General features: G+C 35.1%; 1 protein-coding gene across 2 annotated transcripts in view; it reads right to left on the bottom strand.

The window, feature by feature from the left end:
* The window catches only part of LOC132554617 (protein FAM167B-like), a 48,458-nt gene that overhangs the window by 8,530 nt on the left and 21,425 nt on the right, over nt 1-18,503 (bottom strand). Inside the window, exon 2 of one of the 2 annotated variants that reach the window (XM_060218937.1) lies at nt 7,449-7,537. The exons of the other annotated variant lie outside the window; for it this stretch is intronic. The gene's annotated coding sequence lies outside the window, so the exon portion shown is untranslated. The remainder of the gene's footprint in view (nt 1-7,448; nt 7,538-18,503) is intronic. 2 annotated transcript variants of the gene reach the window in all.

Here is an 18,503-nt window from a genome sequence, read left to right as displayed (position 1 = left end):
ATAATTCTGCTATGACGTCAAAAATTGTTGACTAATATTTAAGAAATGAAATAAATGAAAGATAGACATGTGCAGGATGTCGCGTGGTATTTACAGAATGTCGAAATCGTGTGACGAAATAAAACATACATTGTGTCACATTTCTGTTTATTGGCAGGCGAGAGTGTTATCGAATTTGAAATACTGACTTTCATTGTTGATTGGACGTACTGACTTGACATCGATATCGTGCCAACTTCAAGTCGCAATAACTATAATGAGCCGATAGTCTCTAATCCAATGATACTTGATGCCTTCAGTATATATTTTTTACATATAACATTGTCCAGTAACCACCACGAAACAGGTATGTAACTAGTTTACCTCGAATTGATTTCCTACCTGTCAGTGTAACGATATGATGATATCCGGTGCGACATGAAAGGACAGGTTATATTGTTTTACGGTTAAGAAACGTTTCATTTCGTGCCTCTAACTGGGAATTTGACATTAGATATTTTCCCCTTCATAAATATTCGACTGTTAAATCAATATGAATGAAGAACAAGTCGTAAGAAGTGTTTATAATGACTGGCCGGCCATTGGGACAAGTCTCTTCCAGTAAAATTATTTATTTTCGTGGGGATCACGTTTCGTGGTTTGCACATTTTCGTCGACACATGATTTCGTTGATAAATCTTGATAATGAAATCCGTTGAATTTTATATGTTTATTATTTTGTGGTTAAATGAATTCGTGGATTTGGATTTCAGAAAAATATGATACAACCGATCGCTTTCTTTTTTATTCTTAGAAAATAATGGTGTTTTATTAATTGTCAATGAAAATTCTCACCAGACATTCAGCAAATGGTATATCTATTTGAATGCCGTCATACTGTCATCGTGTGACGTTGATATATATTTCACAATGAATATAATATTGATAACAAAAAATACACGCGGATGACATAACGTATTTGCTTTTCAACTAGACGTCCGGGTTCGTTTCCCGGAACGGACGTGAAAAGGTTAGGGGTCACCTGCCTGACCACATGGGTTTTCCCGGGTGCTCCGGTTTCCTCCCACAGTAAGACCCCTTACGCGCTTACATCAGGGCCAACAAGAGTTGAAATACTTGTTTCGCAATTGTTATAAAATATTTAAAGTGTAACTTGCGAAAAATCCAATGTCAGAACCATACTAGTATGAACATTAAGACATGTTACGGATATATACTTTCAAATACTAAATTAGTGTATTGTGCCACCTGTCAACAATAAAATATTACATAACAGGCATATACCTACATCTCTAACCGGTTATATAACACTTTATAACCCAAAATAAATATCAAATTGCAGTTTATTTATCAGGAAAAGATGTGTCATGTTTACTTTGAGCAGTAAATAGTTGTTTTCATCTATAAGTAAACAGAATATATTTACCCTGAATCATATTATCACTTTTGTCTTGAAGGTATTGTTTTTTGATACTGTAAAAATCACGCATTTTCGTGGATGATTTATTTTCGTTGAATTCGTGGGTACTCTAAATCAACGAATTTATACGTCCAAGAAATGATACACAGAAAAAAATCGACATGGCTTATAGTACTAGTGGATTTTGCGAGCCTGATATATCCAAGAAATCAAGTGCTAACGAAAGTGTATATTTTTGGAAAACCACGAAATTTTAGCCCCACGAACACAAATTAATTTACAATGTATTTCAGCGATATCATTCTACACTCGAAAGGAGAAAAAATAGATAATTCCTCGAAAATAAAAGCAATTACAGCATATGATTGCTAAAACAACCATAAATATAATTGATTAATTCAACTATTCCCGGAGCTTTCATGTAGCTTTCGTGGTGAAATCCGGTACAAACCCTAACCTGCAATCTTTCATGGATCTTTGGCTGGTTCATACAAGGAGGAGATTTCAGATGAGGACGACGAGGCGGCGATAACCTCCTGGTATCCTCCCATCCCCCCCCCCCATATGTTACCTCATCTGTATCAGGAACGCGTTCACTTACCTTAGATGTGATGCACACACATAAAGTAAATTCCCGTGATTTAGAATTTAAGCATCGTTCCTACACACTTTCTTTCCTCTCTCTCAAAGCTTGTCAGAAAACAAACATCATCGACTTTAGAACGACTAAGATGCACTCGAGTAACCTTTCAGTTCCCGTTTCATTCATTTTTTCAATTTTTAATTGTGAGAAATATTATTGGATTTACAGAAAATTTTGAAATTAAGTATTTGGTAGAATCTAATTGATGTTTCCGAACTTTTAGTAATTAGTGAAAGGAAGATATATGTGTGTTTGCCATTGGAAAATTAAATTACGCACTGCTTTAATTAGAAATTACGTACTATAACTATGAGCGTTAGAAATGGTTAGCATTCCTCCTGATAAATATGCTACATATTCGTGACGCAATCCGAGAAAATAAACGGAGAACGCGTATTAGTCATTTGCCAGGGAAAACGTACTACAGAAGTTCACACACCTACAGAAAACAGGCAGAAGTCAGCAATTATAAAGCGGCTTTCCTACTTTTTTATTCTAGATATACTCCAGTCAGAAAAAAGACAGCCATAGATAAACGAATGCATGCCCACACGTCAAACTCCATGTAGCCGGTTTTCTATTTATTGTTTTTTTACTGTTACGAAACAAAACCTCTCAGCTCACTAAAACAACACAAGTCTGTTATTTCTCATTAAAATGAACTTGATGAAAACCTTCCGATAAAGACATGTTAGCTGATAAAGATTCATTTACATATTGTCTCCGGTCGAACTCCACCTGGCGCTTCTCGTTATAGAAATCAAAGGCCCCCGAATGTTATCTCGAAAAGAGCATTAAAGTAAAATAGAAAAAACAAGATTATACTTGAGCCGGTATGATATATCAATGTTTTCTAAAAAAAAAAAAAAAAACAAAAAACAGGATTGTATTAAACAGCCGTAATAAACAATTTCCACCATTTTGTCCGTTAAGCTGTAACTTAACGTCTCATGATTTAAGAGAGTGAAGAGATGCTTTAGTTTTATAGTGGCCGTTGCGATTGATATCCTCATTGTGATGTAGATTCCTATTTCTGATTATATCGTAGAATTTCTTGATGATCTGTTCAGTATACCATATCTCACAGCAACTCTCCTGAATCGGAAACATGCATGATTAATACAATCTTACACTGATTTGTTTGTAAGAGTTTGGCTGGTCAGCACGATGCTCCCAAGATGAGGATTTTTTTCATAATTATGACAAACAAGTTGTAAGTTGTTGTGAAACCTATCCATTGCGCCATAATCAATATCCCACGAAACGTGTGCTGAAATTGATGACGTTATCAACTTGTGACATGCTTACGCCACATAAAATGATGACGCCGCCTTATTGTGAGCACAGTCATAGAACGTGCTCTCTGACATACCCTAGGGGGCGACAGGGAAAACTTGAACAATAAAACAAAAGAGAAATCTGTGGATGACGGGGAAATACATTTCATATCTACACAGTGTACTTATATCAACGATTACTTATTTTTACAATGAAGGAATGACAATTAGTGTTTTCTGAGCTATCACTATGATATAATCAACACTAGGATAACATGGGGTACTCTAAATGGCCACACGGACACTGCAGATAAATGTTAATCTCTTGTATGTCTTTTGTGTAAATTTTTTTCAACATGATCATGGCTCAGAGAAAAGTCAACATGACAGTGTATTTACGAGACATGTACTTTAAACGAGACCAAATATGGAGATAACGCACCTGTTATGTCTTGTATTATCATTTTGACATGTAGTGTGCTAGAATCTCGTAAACCACGTACGTAAAGTACCTGTTTGTAGCTGCAATTGAAGGTATGATTTTCAGTTAACGTTTGGTGAATAACACTTTTCTATGTTGGAACTCTTATGGAAAGAAAGTAGTCACAAAACGTAGTGTGCTCCCTTAAATGAAAACCATTTTTCTCTGCATATCCGCATATAAAATAAACTGGATTCGACGGTCCATTAATTTCCGGATCGCTTCTGGTATTTAGTGTTACGAGTGAAGTTAGACTTTTAATAATAGCCAGCATGATTTACGAGATACAGCAGCTCGTGTGTCATTAAGCCATTCTAAACGACAATTTTATTATTATAATAAAAATCCATAAACATTTTAAAAAAGAAAGTTATCTGAGAAAGAGATAATTGTCGTGGGGAAGTTATGTCGATAAGGTTTTGTAATGACTTGCAGAAATGTATAATGTTTTGAAAAAAAATAAATTTGCTACTTTACGTTTACAAGCGTTAGCATCACAGAATCGACTAATGTTTTGTGTGTACTTTTAAGTTATACGTAAAGTGATTTAAAAAAATTTCGATTTTTTTTTATGTCTAGAATATGAAAGAATACACAGTTCATATTTTTCGAACAATGTTCTTCTTTTTCAAGTACTACACATGATTTGTAAATGAGTAAACACACAAAGGTTAACTCTAGTGGTAATGAAAAGTGAGATATTTCAATAGTTTTAAGTCAACACCAATACATAGTTCAGATAGATTAGGATCGGTGAGTGGCATTTTGACAACCGTTTCAATGATCCTGATTTGAAGGGTTGACACTAAACGTCAAAGCGACATGGGAAGTCCGGAATATTTTTAACTATAATTACGGACACAGGATATGAGTCTTTGCGCTAACCTAATGTTTGTAAATCAACATGAAATTATGTTGATGTCATGAAGGCGTTCTACCTTTGACATTTGATACGAAGACAATTTATGGAAAATTACAGGAGGCAAATTATGGTAATTCAATCAGACTGTATTAGACGACACATGAATGTTTGTCAGCAATGAAGATTACGAATGCTTTTTTAAAATTTTATTTGTGCAGTGCACCCTTCAGTTGATGATATAAGTATCGTACATCACCGTGAACCGTCTGATGTATTGAAAGCACGCAGCACGTTATACTTTTATATTGAAATGAGAAAAACAAATTGTAGGTAGCTGACTGCATATGGATTTAAATTAGAAACACCATACACCTTACCGGAAAGTTGTTAGATTTGTCTTTGAATTCAATCATCATCAATAATATAAATGATTGGAAATCCGTGTGACATTGAGGCAATACGGACATATATGTGTTCTTTCAGGAAAAACAATCGCCCGTTTGGTCCTATCTCTGCTAAAGGGAAGTAAAAGGTATGGTAACCTTTGACATTTAAACAAAATATGGAAGCCGGTGGCCGCGAGGGGCAATTTAAAACTACCAGAAAAAGAACAGTTTTATGTACGGGTGACAAAAACCCGGAGCAAAAGTTCCCCAGAAATACAGTAGGGTAACATACCATATATAGACACTACATTTCTCTGATTGTCTTAAAGTCCAAATTAAATTATGAACCCTACTCAGGTCATAAAGTTCAGCACTCTATTCAGACCCCGTTCTCGATGGAAGGTCCGAATTTCACTGAATCTGGGTATGAAAAACAGTCCCAATCATGTTATCTTGGTTCTGGTCAAAACGTCCAAATTCTCTTTATACCCACGCACAGCCATAGATCTTTAACCCCCGCCTCTTATCAAAGCCATAGATCTTTAACCCCCGCCTCTTATCAAAGCCATAGATCTTTGACCCTCGCCTCTGATCAAAGCCATAGATCTTTAACCCACGCCTCTGATCAAAGCCACAGATATTTTACCCCCGCCACTGATCAAAGCCATAAATCTTTAACCCCCGCCACTGATGATAACTGAACATCCCCTGATCCAGTAAACTCCTTTAAAAGATATTGCGTCTAATTTGGTTTTTACTGTTAGAAACAAAAACAAAAACTACAGGCTGTCTAGTTACAAGGTGTTAATGAGGAAAAAAATCATATTTTAAAGAAGCCAGTTTCCTGGTAAACACTGCTGGTGGACTTTGTTTCACTGTGTCAGTTCAGATGATGGTCTTGAATTGAGGACTTTTAGTCCCCGCGGTTAGCCGAAACCTGCATGCCACGTTTTAATCTAATCAGATTGTGACACGGTTCAGAATATACACCTGTAAAATCACGGACGAGTCCAAGAAGGACGAAACAGCTGTATGATGTAAAATCACGGACGAGTCCAAGAAGGACGAAACAACTGTATGATGTAAAATCACGGACGAGTCCAAGAAGGACGAAACAGCTGTATGATGTAAAATCACGGACGAGTCCAAGAAGGACGAAACAGCTGTATGATGTAAAATCACGGACGAGTCCAAGAAGGACGAAACAACTGTATGATGTAAAATCACGGACGAGTTCAAGAAGGACGAAACAACTGTATGATGTAAAATCACGGACGAGTCCAAGAAGGACGAAACAGCTGTATGATGTAAAATCACGGACGAGTCCAAGAAGGACGAAACAACTGTATGATGTAAAATCACGGACGAGTTCAAGAAGGACGAAACAACTGTATGATGTAAAATCACGGACGAGTCCAAGAAGGACGAAACAGCTGTATGATGTAAAATCACGGACGAGTCCAAGAAGGACGAAACAACTGTATGATGTAAAATCACGGACGAGTCCAAGAAGGACGAAACAACTGTATGATGTAAAATCACGGACGAGTCCAAGAAGGACGAAACAGCTGTATGATGTAAAATCACGGACGAGTCCAAGAAGGACGAAACAACTGTATGATGTAAAATCACGGACGAGTCCAAGAAGGACGAAACAACTGTATGATGCAGCTTAAATGATTAATTATTCAATTGTAATCTAATTCTTAATTTGTGTTGAAAGGCACAACTCACTTGTGTGTCTCTTGTAGAATTTTTCAGGACAAGTATGTATAATCGGCATGTATAATAAGATGAAATAATGTTTCTTAATTGAGCTCCTGCGCATTAAAGAGGTGGGTAGTATAAAAAAGGACACGAAATATGTTTATGTAACAATGATTAAATATAAACACGAAGCGATAAAACAGCGATATCTTATTTAATTTTATTTCAACGATTAAACCCATTGTTCAAAGTTCTACTCAGAGCTGACTCCGTCGTAACAGATTAGTACCTGAGCCTTGCCTTTTCCTTGTGTTAAGACAGGAGCTTCGTAAAAATTCGTCAACGAGCACAATATAGCTCTGTGGTCGGTATAACAAGCTACCATAACAAAACACCTGTTATACACCAATCCTGTTCATTCTAACATAACTTTTAAATCAGTTCTCACGCGAATTGGAACGTATTAAGGTTTACGTAATCATACTGTCGAACAGTTTATAAAAAAGGCGATTATTTGTCTCAAATGTAAACAAGAAAGAAAGGTGCGCCTTTTAATTCCTACTTGACCATCGGTCACCACTAGCCTACCAATAGAACGCTAGACGTCAAACACTCAGTGTATTATATCTAACTTACTGTTGTTGTTATACATCTAAAAGTGTATTCACTTACCACTTAAAGCTGTAGAATTACACCAGTCTGTTCCTGTCGAGGCATCTGTAGTGAAATTCAATGTATTAAAATTCACACCACCGCCGGTCCTGCAATTAATAAAAAAAAATTGTGCACGTGTTTACATTTTGAGAAACAAAATGATGTGTTCGGTAAATTAAGAATTCATGATGATGATGATGATGATGATGATGATGATGATGATGATGATGGTTTATCGTCTCCGTAACTCTGCCTGTCGCCGGGCACTGTCCAATCGACTGAGTCTATTCTCTAGCGACGTATTAAGAGTTTAAAAGATGTGACGTATTCATACCAAGTGTTCACGGAAAATTGGTACGAAAAGGATGATCAACTTTATATGACAAAGTAACCAGATTAAGGTATTTAGTCCATAAAGCCTTTTAATAAGGACAGAACCAAAAATAAAAAAATTCACCTAATTCATAAAGATCACAATGTATACTCCATTACTGACCATATTTATCCTCAAGTTTTTTTTTCATCTAACAAAAATTTAAGTACTTCAATGCAGGCAATACGTCAAAACAGGTAACGGTCGTGAAAACGGGTGACATAGGTCTTTGCGAACGACAGGTGGTTGTATGGAAATGACGGCATTATTTTTGGCAACTAATATTGTTAAAACAGTCACCAAACAAATCTTAAGAAATTACAATACCTGTATATGCCTGGTAATGTTCTCTTAAACACAAGTACGAAACGAGCAAATTTGGAGAAATATTTAGAAACTAAACGAAAGAATTCGTGAATTTTACCCAATGTAAAATTGACATTGTATTTTTAATATAAAATTTTTGTCCTGAACCAATTTTGAAAACATTTCGAAACGACAGGACTTAAAACGCAAAAGGCTTGAATGACAAATATCTAAGCATTTTATGACAACAAGGAAACTATTCATGGCAGCTGTAGTTATTTCATTCTATGAAGTAAACCGACATATTTCGAAAGGTCATGTCCGTTTATATTATTTTTGTTATTTGAAATATTCAGATCAGACAAGTCGTTGGCTATTTAATCTCATTAACGTATATTGTAACTAAATGTTATGTACTTATATCAGACAATGTATGGTCCGTTAATACTCCGACTTTGGCGGAAGCGGATTGTATTTGTGACTTAAAAGCGAAGCAATAACAAACATGTACTTATTATATAACAGTTAAATTCAAATGCTGCCTTCAGTCTGCAAAATACTAAAAGAAAGACATTTCGTTCATTTAATCTGCGATGGAATGAAACTCCGAAAGGTCTTTTAAACAGTTTTGACAACATTCGCTTGAATTCTTCAATTTCGTACTTGCGCCCTGATTTTCTCATATAGAAAAATAAAGACATGATATATGACGGCAAAAGGATTCTCGATAGAGGTTGTTTTCTACTTAATAATACATTGTTTTATTCTTCATCTGCAGTCGGTGTGGCAAGAAATATCCAACGGGTTTATTTTATTTACCAATCAAAACAATAGCCGCCCATAAGTGTTGTAAATATACATAACTCCTTATCACAACGAAAATACCAACATGTCAACATAATCATACTCCAAAGTCAAGTTCAATAAAACTAGGACCAAATGTGAACAAACAAAAAAAATAAAGAGACTCCTGAAAACTACAAGGAGAATAAGACCATGTGTTCTTTAGGAGTTAGCGTCTTCTGCTTCATCGACGGCACCTGCCATGTAAAATTTGTTCAATCCTTATTAACCATAATTTAAATTTAAGTGTAAACATTTTAAGATGGGGCGGATGTTTTCCTTTCGTGTTATCAGATAGAACAAATCACTGAAGAAAATATCCATCAAAAGGTGTTGGCTGGTTTTATTATAAAGCTTCGTTGTTAAAACAACATCTTAACGCGACTTTCAGTTAATGCATTAGCTTAGTATAATGCCTTTTATAATGGCGAAGACAATCGAGAATCGTGTGATTTAAAACTAAGTTAGCTCAATCAACATGTTTCAAACTGCTCGCTTTTAAGTTCTATGGAAAGTACCTGCAGGAAAAAATAAAATTTTCGCAAACATTATCTCTGACAAATGCTTTTAAAGGCAATAAATTCCCTATTACGTTGAATCGTATTCAAATAGATAGAGAATTGTTACCATTAAGCGTGAAGCAAGATTTTAAAGTTTTTTCCCAAGCAATTCCTATAGCATAATGACAGAACACCTGCAGATTTAGAACATGTAGATAAAATATTAGCTTTTACCCTATATGTAAAATTACTTATCTCTTAAATACGTATTCAACACTAAAGTCTTTCCTAGGGGGAAGTTTTCTTAAGATAGGACAACATCTTTAAAGATTTAAAGCTTCCGTAGAAAGACCACCCATTCTACAAGAATTTAAAGTTCGGCACTTCTTCAGATAATGAAACACGTCTTTTTATTATCCAATAACTTTGTTTATTAACTTTTTTAATAAGAAATTTACTATAAAATGTTTATTGAATTTGTATGTATAGTCGATGGAAATTGTTGTCGTGCATATATGGAAATAAGATATATATTTAAGATCTATGGGTTTAACAGAGGCGGGGGTAAATATAGTTATATATGATACTTGCAGTTGTTACGGAAGTTGAACTCGTATCAGGAATGCAACAAAAACAGATCTAGTTTTATATAGTTCGAACAGATAACGACATTTTCCTTGCCTGTTGTTGTAACTACGACAGAGCCATAAAAGTCGTCTTCATAAGGAATCATAAAAAAAATAATGAACAATGTTGCTGATATCTTAGTGCCTAAATCAGTAAATAGCGTTTTTTTTGTCAGTGGTGGGTGTTGGTAGGGTGTGGATGTGTGGCTTCTTTTTCTCTGACAAAAGAGTACCGATCTTTAGTGTATGATGCTTATTGATCTATTTTTGTGCTTGGTTGTATCCTTCTTTGCGTGTTTGGTTTGTTTGGTTTGATTGGTTGATTGATTTGATTGGTTGATTGATTTGATTAGTTGATTGATTTGATTGGTTGATTGATTTGATTGATTTGATTGGTTGATTGATTTGATTGGTTGATTGGTTTGATTGATTTGATTGGTTGATTGATTTGATTGGTTGATTGATTTGATTAGTTGATTGATTTGATTGGTTGATTGATTTGATTGATTTGATTGGTTGATTGATTTGATTGGTTGATTGGTTTGATTGATTTGATTGGTTGATTGGTTTGATTGGTTGCGTGGTTACTTGTTTGGTTGTTTGTGGTTCACGTCCTCGCACAGCTATAGGCGTCTGACGATGGCCACCAACGACACTGGATCCACTAATAATTATTACCATCATTTTATTGTTTAATGTCCAATCAACACCAGAGTCTCATGAGGACGAAGGTCGTTTTTAAGTGCCATCACACCGAAATACCATAACCTGAATTCAGTAGTATGACTCCCAATCTCATAGACAACGGGCTGAACAATTCATGTCTAACCGATGTTTTACTGAGCGATAAAATAGGTGCGCCAAGTACGTTAATAAAACATTTCTGATGATATCAAGTTTAAACTGTAAAATAATATATCAATTAAGATCGAGAATTGTTTAGGAGCTAGGTAAAGAACGTCTCCATACCCAATCATTTGTAAAGTAATATTTTAATCTTAAAGGATCGGAGAAATTGTGAACAGCTAGATAACAAACGTTTCCATATCATTTCGTTTTTAAACGAACTAGAAGGACCAAATTACAAATTTATTGAAGATCCTTGTTTGCCTGACATATCAAAGTAACCTTATTATCACTTTGGTGAAATACAGTACTCCACAGAACTTATGATATCACACAGGTGGAAATTTAAGTTGTTTCGCTATATATAACATTGTGTATCATTGTCAGATTATGTATCATTTTAATTCTTAATGTTCTGTATCCGATTTGGAATGTAACAAATGAAAGCACACGTATTCTGTCAAAGAATGTCACGTTTTTAACCATCATATGTGTACAGAAGTATTATATTTCCACCTATATCTGATTATAAATGATAGCGAGCTTTCGTCGATGACAACTTAATACTTGTTTACATAATGATATCATTCCATCAACAGCAGGTAAGAGAGTGCTTATGGTATCTTACGTCTGCCTGGCCGAACAAATGTCCTTTCGCATTCGCTTGTATACGTATTTAAAATTCCCCCCAATTGCCTCCTAGGTTTCATTATTTAGCCCCACAACAGAGTTGACGAGTCCTAGAAGGACGAGACAGCGTCTTTACGATACGGTTTAAATAAGTACTAGTTCTACTGTATCTGATTTTGTATCTAAAGGTGTTATTTACTTGTGTGAGTTTTTTTACTCTCTTTCAGAACAAAATGGAACCAATAAAAGTTGATTTTAATCATAATAATTCGGATAGACCTCGGAGTTGGCTAATACGTCTGAGATATCACATAGATATTAACATCAAACATTCATGTATCATAAAGGTTTTTTCTCTCTCTAAAATTAGGATAATTAACGATACCTGCGATATTTAAAGATTGTACAAAAGACACATGGTGAGTAGCACCATTTTACATAATTAAGATTTATATATAGTAATGCGAAGAATCTGCATCATACAAATGTTTCGTCCTTTCAGGACTCGTTAGTGATGCTAGCGGTCTAAGTTTTGAAACTAAGGAGGCAACCGAGAAAATCCGTGTTGATAGGGAAAATGTCAAAATCTAGACGGGGAGGTACAATAGTTCCATAATTCAATAAATTTAGGAATTTTCGTACGTCCGAGTATTTCAGAATGACGCCAAGTACACATGTATATTCTGAGCCGTGCCATTATTTGAATGATTTCAAACATTACAGGTTACTAGCAGTGAGCCGCTGTAGTGTTAGATGGAATAAACAGGGATATACTTTCTACTTTTAAAAGATATAATAAAAACACAAACTTTCCTTATAATATAAACTTTATTTGTTTTACAACAATTGCGAAACAAGTTATTTAAACTTATACTAATCACTCTTGTTGGCCCGGATGTAAGCGCGAGGGGCCTTATTGTGGGAGAAATGCAGCATGTCCGTTCCGGGACGGTAGAACACTGCGCCACCCGACCACCCACTTTCCTTAAAAAAGAACCCAATAAATTTTGAACCGTCGAGAAATGCAGCATGACGGTAGACTTGATGTACTGAAAAAACTTTCGCTTTTCGAAATATATTTTTATAACTTGAGGCTAGGATGTGAAATTCCACTTAGCGACTTAAAAATTCAGTATCAGCCCAACGTGAATATTAAACTTTAAAGCAGATTTGTACTATCGTAATAATTCAGTCAATTGAGGAAATAACGAATATTTTATTCCTATAAAAAATTTAAACATATATTTATGCATATATTTACACCTATAAATAACAAATAACGCAAACCTGAGTTACCAAGAAGAAGGAAAGTCTTTAAAGACTACACAATTCATTTTAGATAATTGATGTTCTTTCACATTTTTATCTCTCTTTGTTTCGTCATCACATAGATCAAATTATAGAAACAGAGCTCCCAAACAAACATTGTGTGAATTATGACAATATACCTAGGTACTACTGGAAAACAACATGGATCGCGTTCCTTCTTATATCATAGCTTTAACGTCATGGGAAGTATCAAATTCTCTTGTTAAGGCATTATGACGTCATATCCAGAAAATTCTGACTTAGCCGTATTTGTAAAAGAAAAAACTGATCTTTTAGGAATTACTCGTGTAGGTATAAGTTCAATTAGTTTGAAAAAACTTCGGGTCTTTCATGGGAAGAATAGCAAAAATGTTTAATAGCTTTTTATGGTCTTCAGAATATTGTACAAAAAGATAACAAAATATTAGAGAAAACAAACATCTTTGTATTTCTCAATATAGCTTTATATTGACAAGTCGTTAAACTGCATAGTTAAGTAAAACAGCCTCAATGTAAAGCAACTTTATACTTATACGAAGTGTGGTACGGTTGAGGTCAATGCTATCACAGACTCAACTCCGGGTTTCAAAGAAACATAACAGTACACGCTCGTGTTAATGTATAATGACCTGTGAAAGCAATCACATGTCGATCTATATCTTCCAATGAGTTATGAGTAGTGCTTTCTGACTTCGATCTTTAAGGTATACGGTGTCACCAATTTTGTGGTATTTAAGGTAAGTATACGTTGTTAGACACGGCGTTTCTTATAAATCAAATATATCGGCTTTAGTTTAGAGTGCTGTTATGTTCAGAAGGAAAAAATAGAATATGCACATTGTGCGTAGTGAAAATTTGCAATATTCGTTTTGTATGTCTAATAAGAACGCGTGAAGGATCTTATCTCTATTTGCTCAAATTGAGTTCATATCAAACTCTTTATACACTAGTAGTATTATCAAAAAAGTATGAAAATGTACGTCGAATCTACTTTTTGATAATAAAAACCTTACGCAAAAGTGGAATATTAATGATAAGGCTTAATCTGATATGGGATTTGTTGAATTTTTTTTCAGGAAAATAAGAGAAAATAAATAAATATCAAAAGATAAATAAGTAAGTCATTAAAAAACAACATTCTAACTATAATACATAGAATGAATGATGATATTACAAAAATACAACAAAGAAAATATTGACATTTCAACAGAATCTTGTTCCAAATTAAAATCCAATATACTAGGTCAAAATAATGTATGAACAAAGAGAGACGTAAGCACAGAGACCCATGAATTATATTTGGCAGTGAACTGGTCGAATAGGATTCAACACTTCTAGAACTAAACATATACCAGGTATACAATTTTAATGAAGCAATTATTTATCTGTCTGCCTGTTGATAATGAAGAGATCGGAAGAATTCGCTTGTCGTAAATGATTAATTAATTGACGTATTTATCTCCGTCAGTAATTGTTCAACTACAGTAATGGGGAGCCTTTCTGACCTCGTGGATATGTCAACAACATGCAAGGTCGTAGTGATAGATTCACCTACCACCCGAAGCATTACCGGTCAAACACTAATAGAATCAAAGGTTTAGAGTTAACCCAGTGTTATCTGTCAGTATGTGGATTTAAAGGTGTATACTAAAAACCTTTATCTTTGACCACTAATAGGTTAGGACTATTTTTCTGGTTGATTTAACCATCAATCTTCTTTTACAAAGTATCAAGTAAGTGATTGTATCTGGCAAAAACTCAGCGATGTCAAAACCGGTTGTTTTGTCAATAATCCAAACACAAGAATCTTTAGACACGTCTTTAGACAATGAGCGTTTGGTCTGAACGGCTCAGCGGTGGATTTACCCATAATAAATTGAAACACGTCTGCGAATGAAAACAGCGGTATAGTTCAATTGATGGGAGACCTTTTAGGAAGCAAGAACTTAAAATTCTGTTCACGTTGCAAATTATTTTAGCCATCTATGCTACCTTAAGGCTGTTAGCACGTATTAACGAACATCAAGTTCAGGTTATTAAATGTTTTTATCTTTCCAAAGTTACTATAGAAATCAGCCAAATCTTAAGCTTAATAAAGGATATGAGAGAGAGAGAGAGAGAGAGAGAGAGAGAGAGAGAGAGAGAGAGAGAGAGAGAGAGAGAGAGAGAGAGAGAGAGAGGAGAGAGAGAGAGACAGAGGGGGAGAGAGAGAGGGAGAGAGAGAGAGAGAGAGAGAGAGAGAGAGAGAGAGAGAGAGGGAGAGAGAGACGGGGAGAGAGAGGGAGACAGAGGGGGAGAGGGGGAGTGAGAGAGGGAGAGAGAGAGAGAGAGAGAGAGTCGGTATTTTGCAATCTAATAGATAAAGTATGTCTAAAATGCAGAACACAATGAATATATACAAGTATCAGGTAAATTTTAACAGTCAATGTTGTTTATCCCTTTGTTTCGGTATCTCTCTGTTCTTGTTGTTAATTTTTTTTTCCATTTTCCGTCACTCTTTGAATCTGGGTCTTGCTTAATGAAAGTATTGTATATTGATTGTCATTTGGTGTCCTATTCACAAATGATGGTAATTTTATTATCTAGGTTTTCACATAGTGCAGGTTTAACACAGACACACCCAGACACCTAAGTCTATTCTTATTTGAAAGTTGATAGAAACGTTTTAGTTCAAGACATGCTGTTCTAACGTTTCAACTTGATATTTCCTGTCATGCATATCCCAAGGAGACACATGTGGAACACCTACGCATTTCTTCTTGTCAAGACAGTTGTTGTTTTAGCAAGGGATGATGGACGACATTGTTTAACGAAACTCATTTAATATTTAGCTATACTCCTTAGTTATAGTCAATGGCTGTACACCCTAGCTATAAATACTACCTACATTCACTAGCTGTACTCCCTAGCTGTACTCCATAGCTGTACTCCATAGCTATACTCACTAGGCCTACTGTTGCACTCTATACTCCCTGACTATACTCCCTAACTATACTCCCAAGTTACACTCCCTAGCCCTGAATCTGGTCACAAACTACATATACTCCCAGACTATACTCCCTAACTATACTCCCAAGTTACACTCCCCAGCCCTGAAACTGGTCACAAACTACATATACTCCCAGACTATACTCCTTAACTCTACTCCCAAGTTACACTCCCTAGCCCTGAAACTGGTCACGAACTACATATACTTCCTGGCTTTACTTCCTAGCTATATTCCCTAACTCTACAGTTGTTTCCTGCCTACACTTCCAAACAGCGCAACCTAGTTACAAAGCTTACCTCGTTTACACTCCTATAGAGTTGGTCTTATCAGTCATCTACTTGTTAAAACTTCTAGTTAAGGAAACATGGCGTAAACTGATAAGGAACAAGCGTGTCTGCATAAATACTTAAATAACTCCAACTCAAGTTATAAATTGTGCACAATATGTAATCTCCATGCCTTAGAAATCACGCGAGTAAAAACAATATGAGCTATGGGTTTTCTGAAGCTTTAACTATGATTATTAAGGTATGCATGAGGAACACTGAAAATATAAAAAAAGAGTTTCAATTGATGAGTTTCTATTCATTACCACAGAAGTGTAAAACTAATATGTTTTCCTGGTTAGTCATTCCCTTGCATTGTTTACTGAAGGTATTGTAATCACTTCCCGTCCACCCACTTTTTTAACTGAAATTGCAAACAATACAAACAAACGTCAACCAGTCGCATCAATCATTTAGATGTTGAAGCCACCTCTATTATCCTAAAGATTTATCTTAATTATTCTAAAAAATTGTCTTTATTATCCTTCAGCTTTATCTTTATCACCCTAAAGTTTATCTCAATTATAATAAAAAATTATCTATATTACAATTAATATCTATCTTTATTATCATTAAGATTTATCTTTACTATCCTTAATATTTATCTTTATTATCTTAAAGTTTATCTTAATCATAATGGAAATTTATCTTTATTATCTTAAAGTTTATCTTAATCATAATGGAAATTTATCTTTATTATCTTAAAGTTTATCTTAATCATAATGGAAATTTATCATCATTATCTTAAAGATTTATTTCTATTACTCTTTAGAAATAGCTTATCATCTTAAAGTTTATCATGTTTTTTTCTGAAAGATGTCCACATTTACACAACCTTGCATCACTGAGGGGCAGCAGAGTGATGAAAATCGTTGTGGGTTGTTGTATGTATGAATGATTCTGTTAATGGCTTGATGATATATACGGTATACTGCAAAAACATAAAGTTTCGTAGAGCTGAAATTTCGCGTTTTTCAAAAAAGATATACATTGTGGTTGGCGCTTGTTTCATGGTTGAATCTTTTTTGCTCACGAAATCTGCCGGTCCAATAGTTCTTGTCAAGTTTTATCAGTTTGTTACTTCGGGGACGTAATTTCGGGGATTTAGAGTACCCATGAATTAAACTAAAAAAAATCCACGCGAAAATTTGAATTTTACAGTTCTACAAATTTAATATTGATCTTGCTTTTCCACTTTCAACAAATTAAACAAGCAAACAATCGACAAACACAGACACATCAATTTGAATGCAGACATTGACAAAAGCATCAATCGTTTGTACAAATAAAGACAAGATAACTTTAGCTAGTAAATATCAATATTTGTCTGAGGGTGGTACCCCGGATTGTCTGGTATACATATATCAAGCTGACACCAGGATTTCTTAAATGTGTCTATATCAACAATGATAAAGAATACGGTAGCGGAGAAACCGCGACCCCTGTAACTCAGAAAAATAAATCTATCGAACGATGAAACTCGTAGTTAGGTATCATCAAAGAGGTGTACAATACTCCCACGACACTGGCGTCACTTATCATCATGATCATAGCATTTCTTACATACATTTCTAATTTTAAACATGTGCTGCTAGAATCAGTAAGTGAGGTGTGCAATGTTATGCACATTAGAATGTTTTCACACCAACAACAAACATGTTCAAACTCCGAAATCAACTATACAACCTAGCTGGTGATAAAACATTCAAACTAAGAGACCTTTTTTCATCTTAACGTTGTGGCAATCGCTAAATGCGCACAGACTATTTTAGGGATCAACAGATCAGACTTATGTCTACATTCATACAGAAATGATTGTGCAAAAGACACACAAGTGAATAGCAACATTTAATAAATGATAAGTGTTACATACAGTAGAGCCAAACAACGAATTATTCTGTATCATAAAGATGTTTCGTCCTTCTAGGACTCGTCAGTGATGCTACATCATACATCTGTTTCGTCCTTCTATGACTCGTCAGTGATGCTACATCATACAGCTGTTTCGTCCTTCTAGGACTCGTCTGTGGTGCTACATCATACAGCTGTTTCGTCCTTCTAGGACTTGTCAGTGATGTTACATCATACAGCTGTTTCGTCCTTCTAAGACTTGTCTGTGATGCTACATCATACAGACGTTTCGTACTTTTAGGACTCGTCAGTGATGCTACATCATACAGATGTTTCGTACTTTTAGGACTCGTCAGTGGTGCTACATCATACAGATGTTTCGTACTTTTAGGACTCGTCAGTGGTGCTACATCATACAGATGTTTCGTACTTTTAGGACTCGTCAGTGGTGCTACATCATACAGACGTTTCGTCC

The sequence above is a fragment of the Ylistrum balloti genome, unplaced genomic scaffold, assembly GCF_031769215.1.
Source record: "Ylistrum balloti isolate Yb309-2 unplaced genomic scaffold, AGI_CSIRO_Ybal_v1 Utg370418, whole genome shotgun sequence".
In the NCBI taxonomy this organism is placed as follows: Eukaryota; Metazoa; Mollusca; class Bivalvia; order Pectinida; family Pectinidae; genus Ylistrum; species Ylistrum balloti.
Note: the sequence above shows the minus strand (reverse complement) of the source record. Positions and strands in the feature narration are given on the sequence as shown.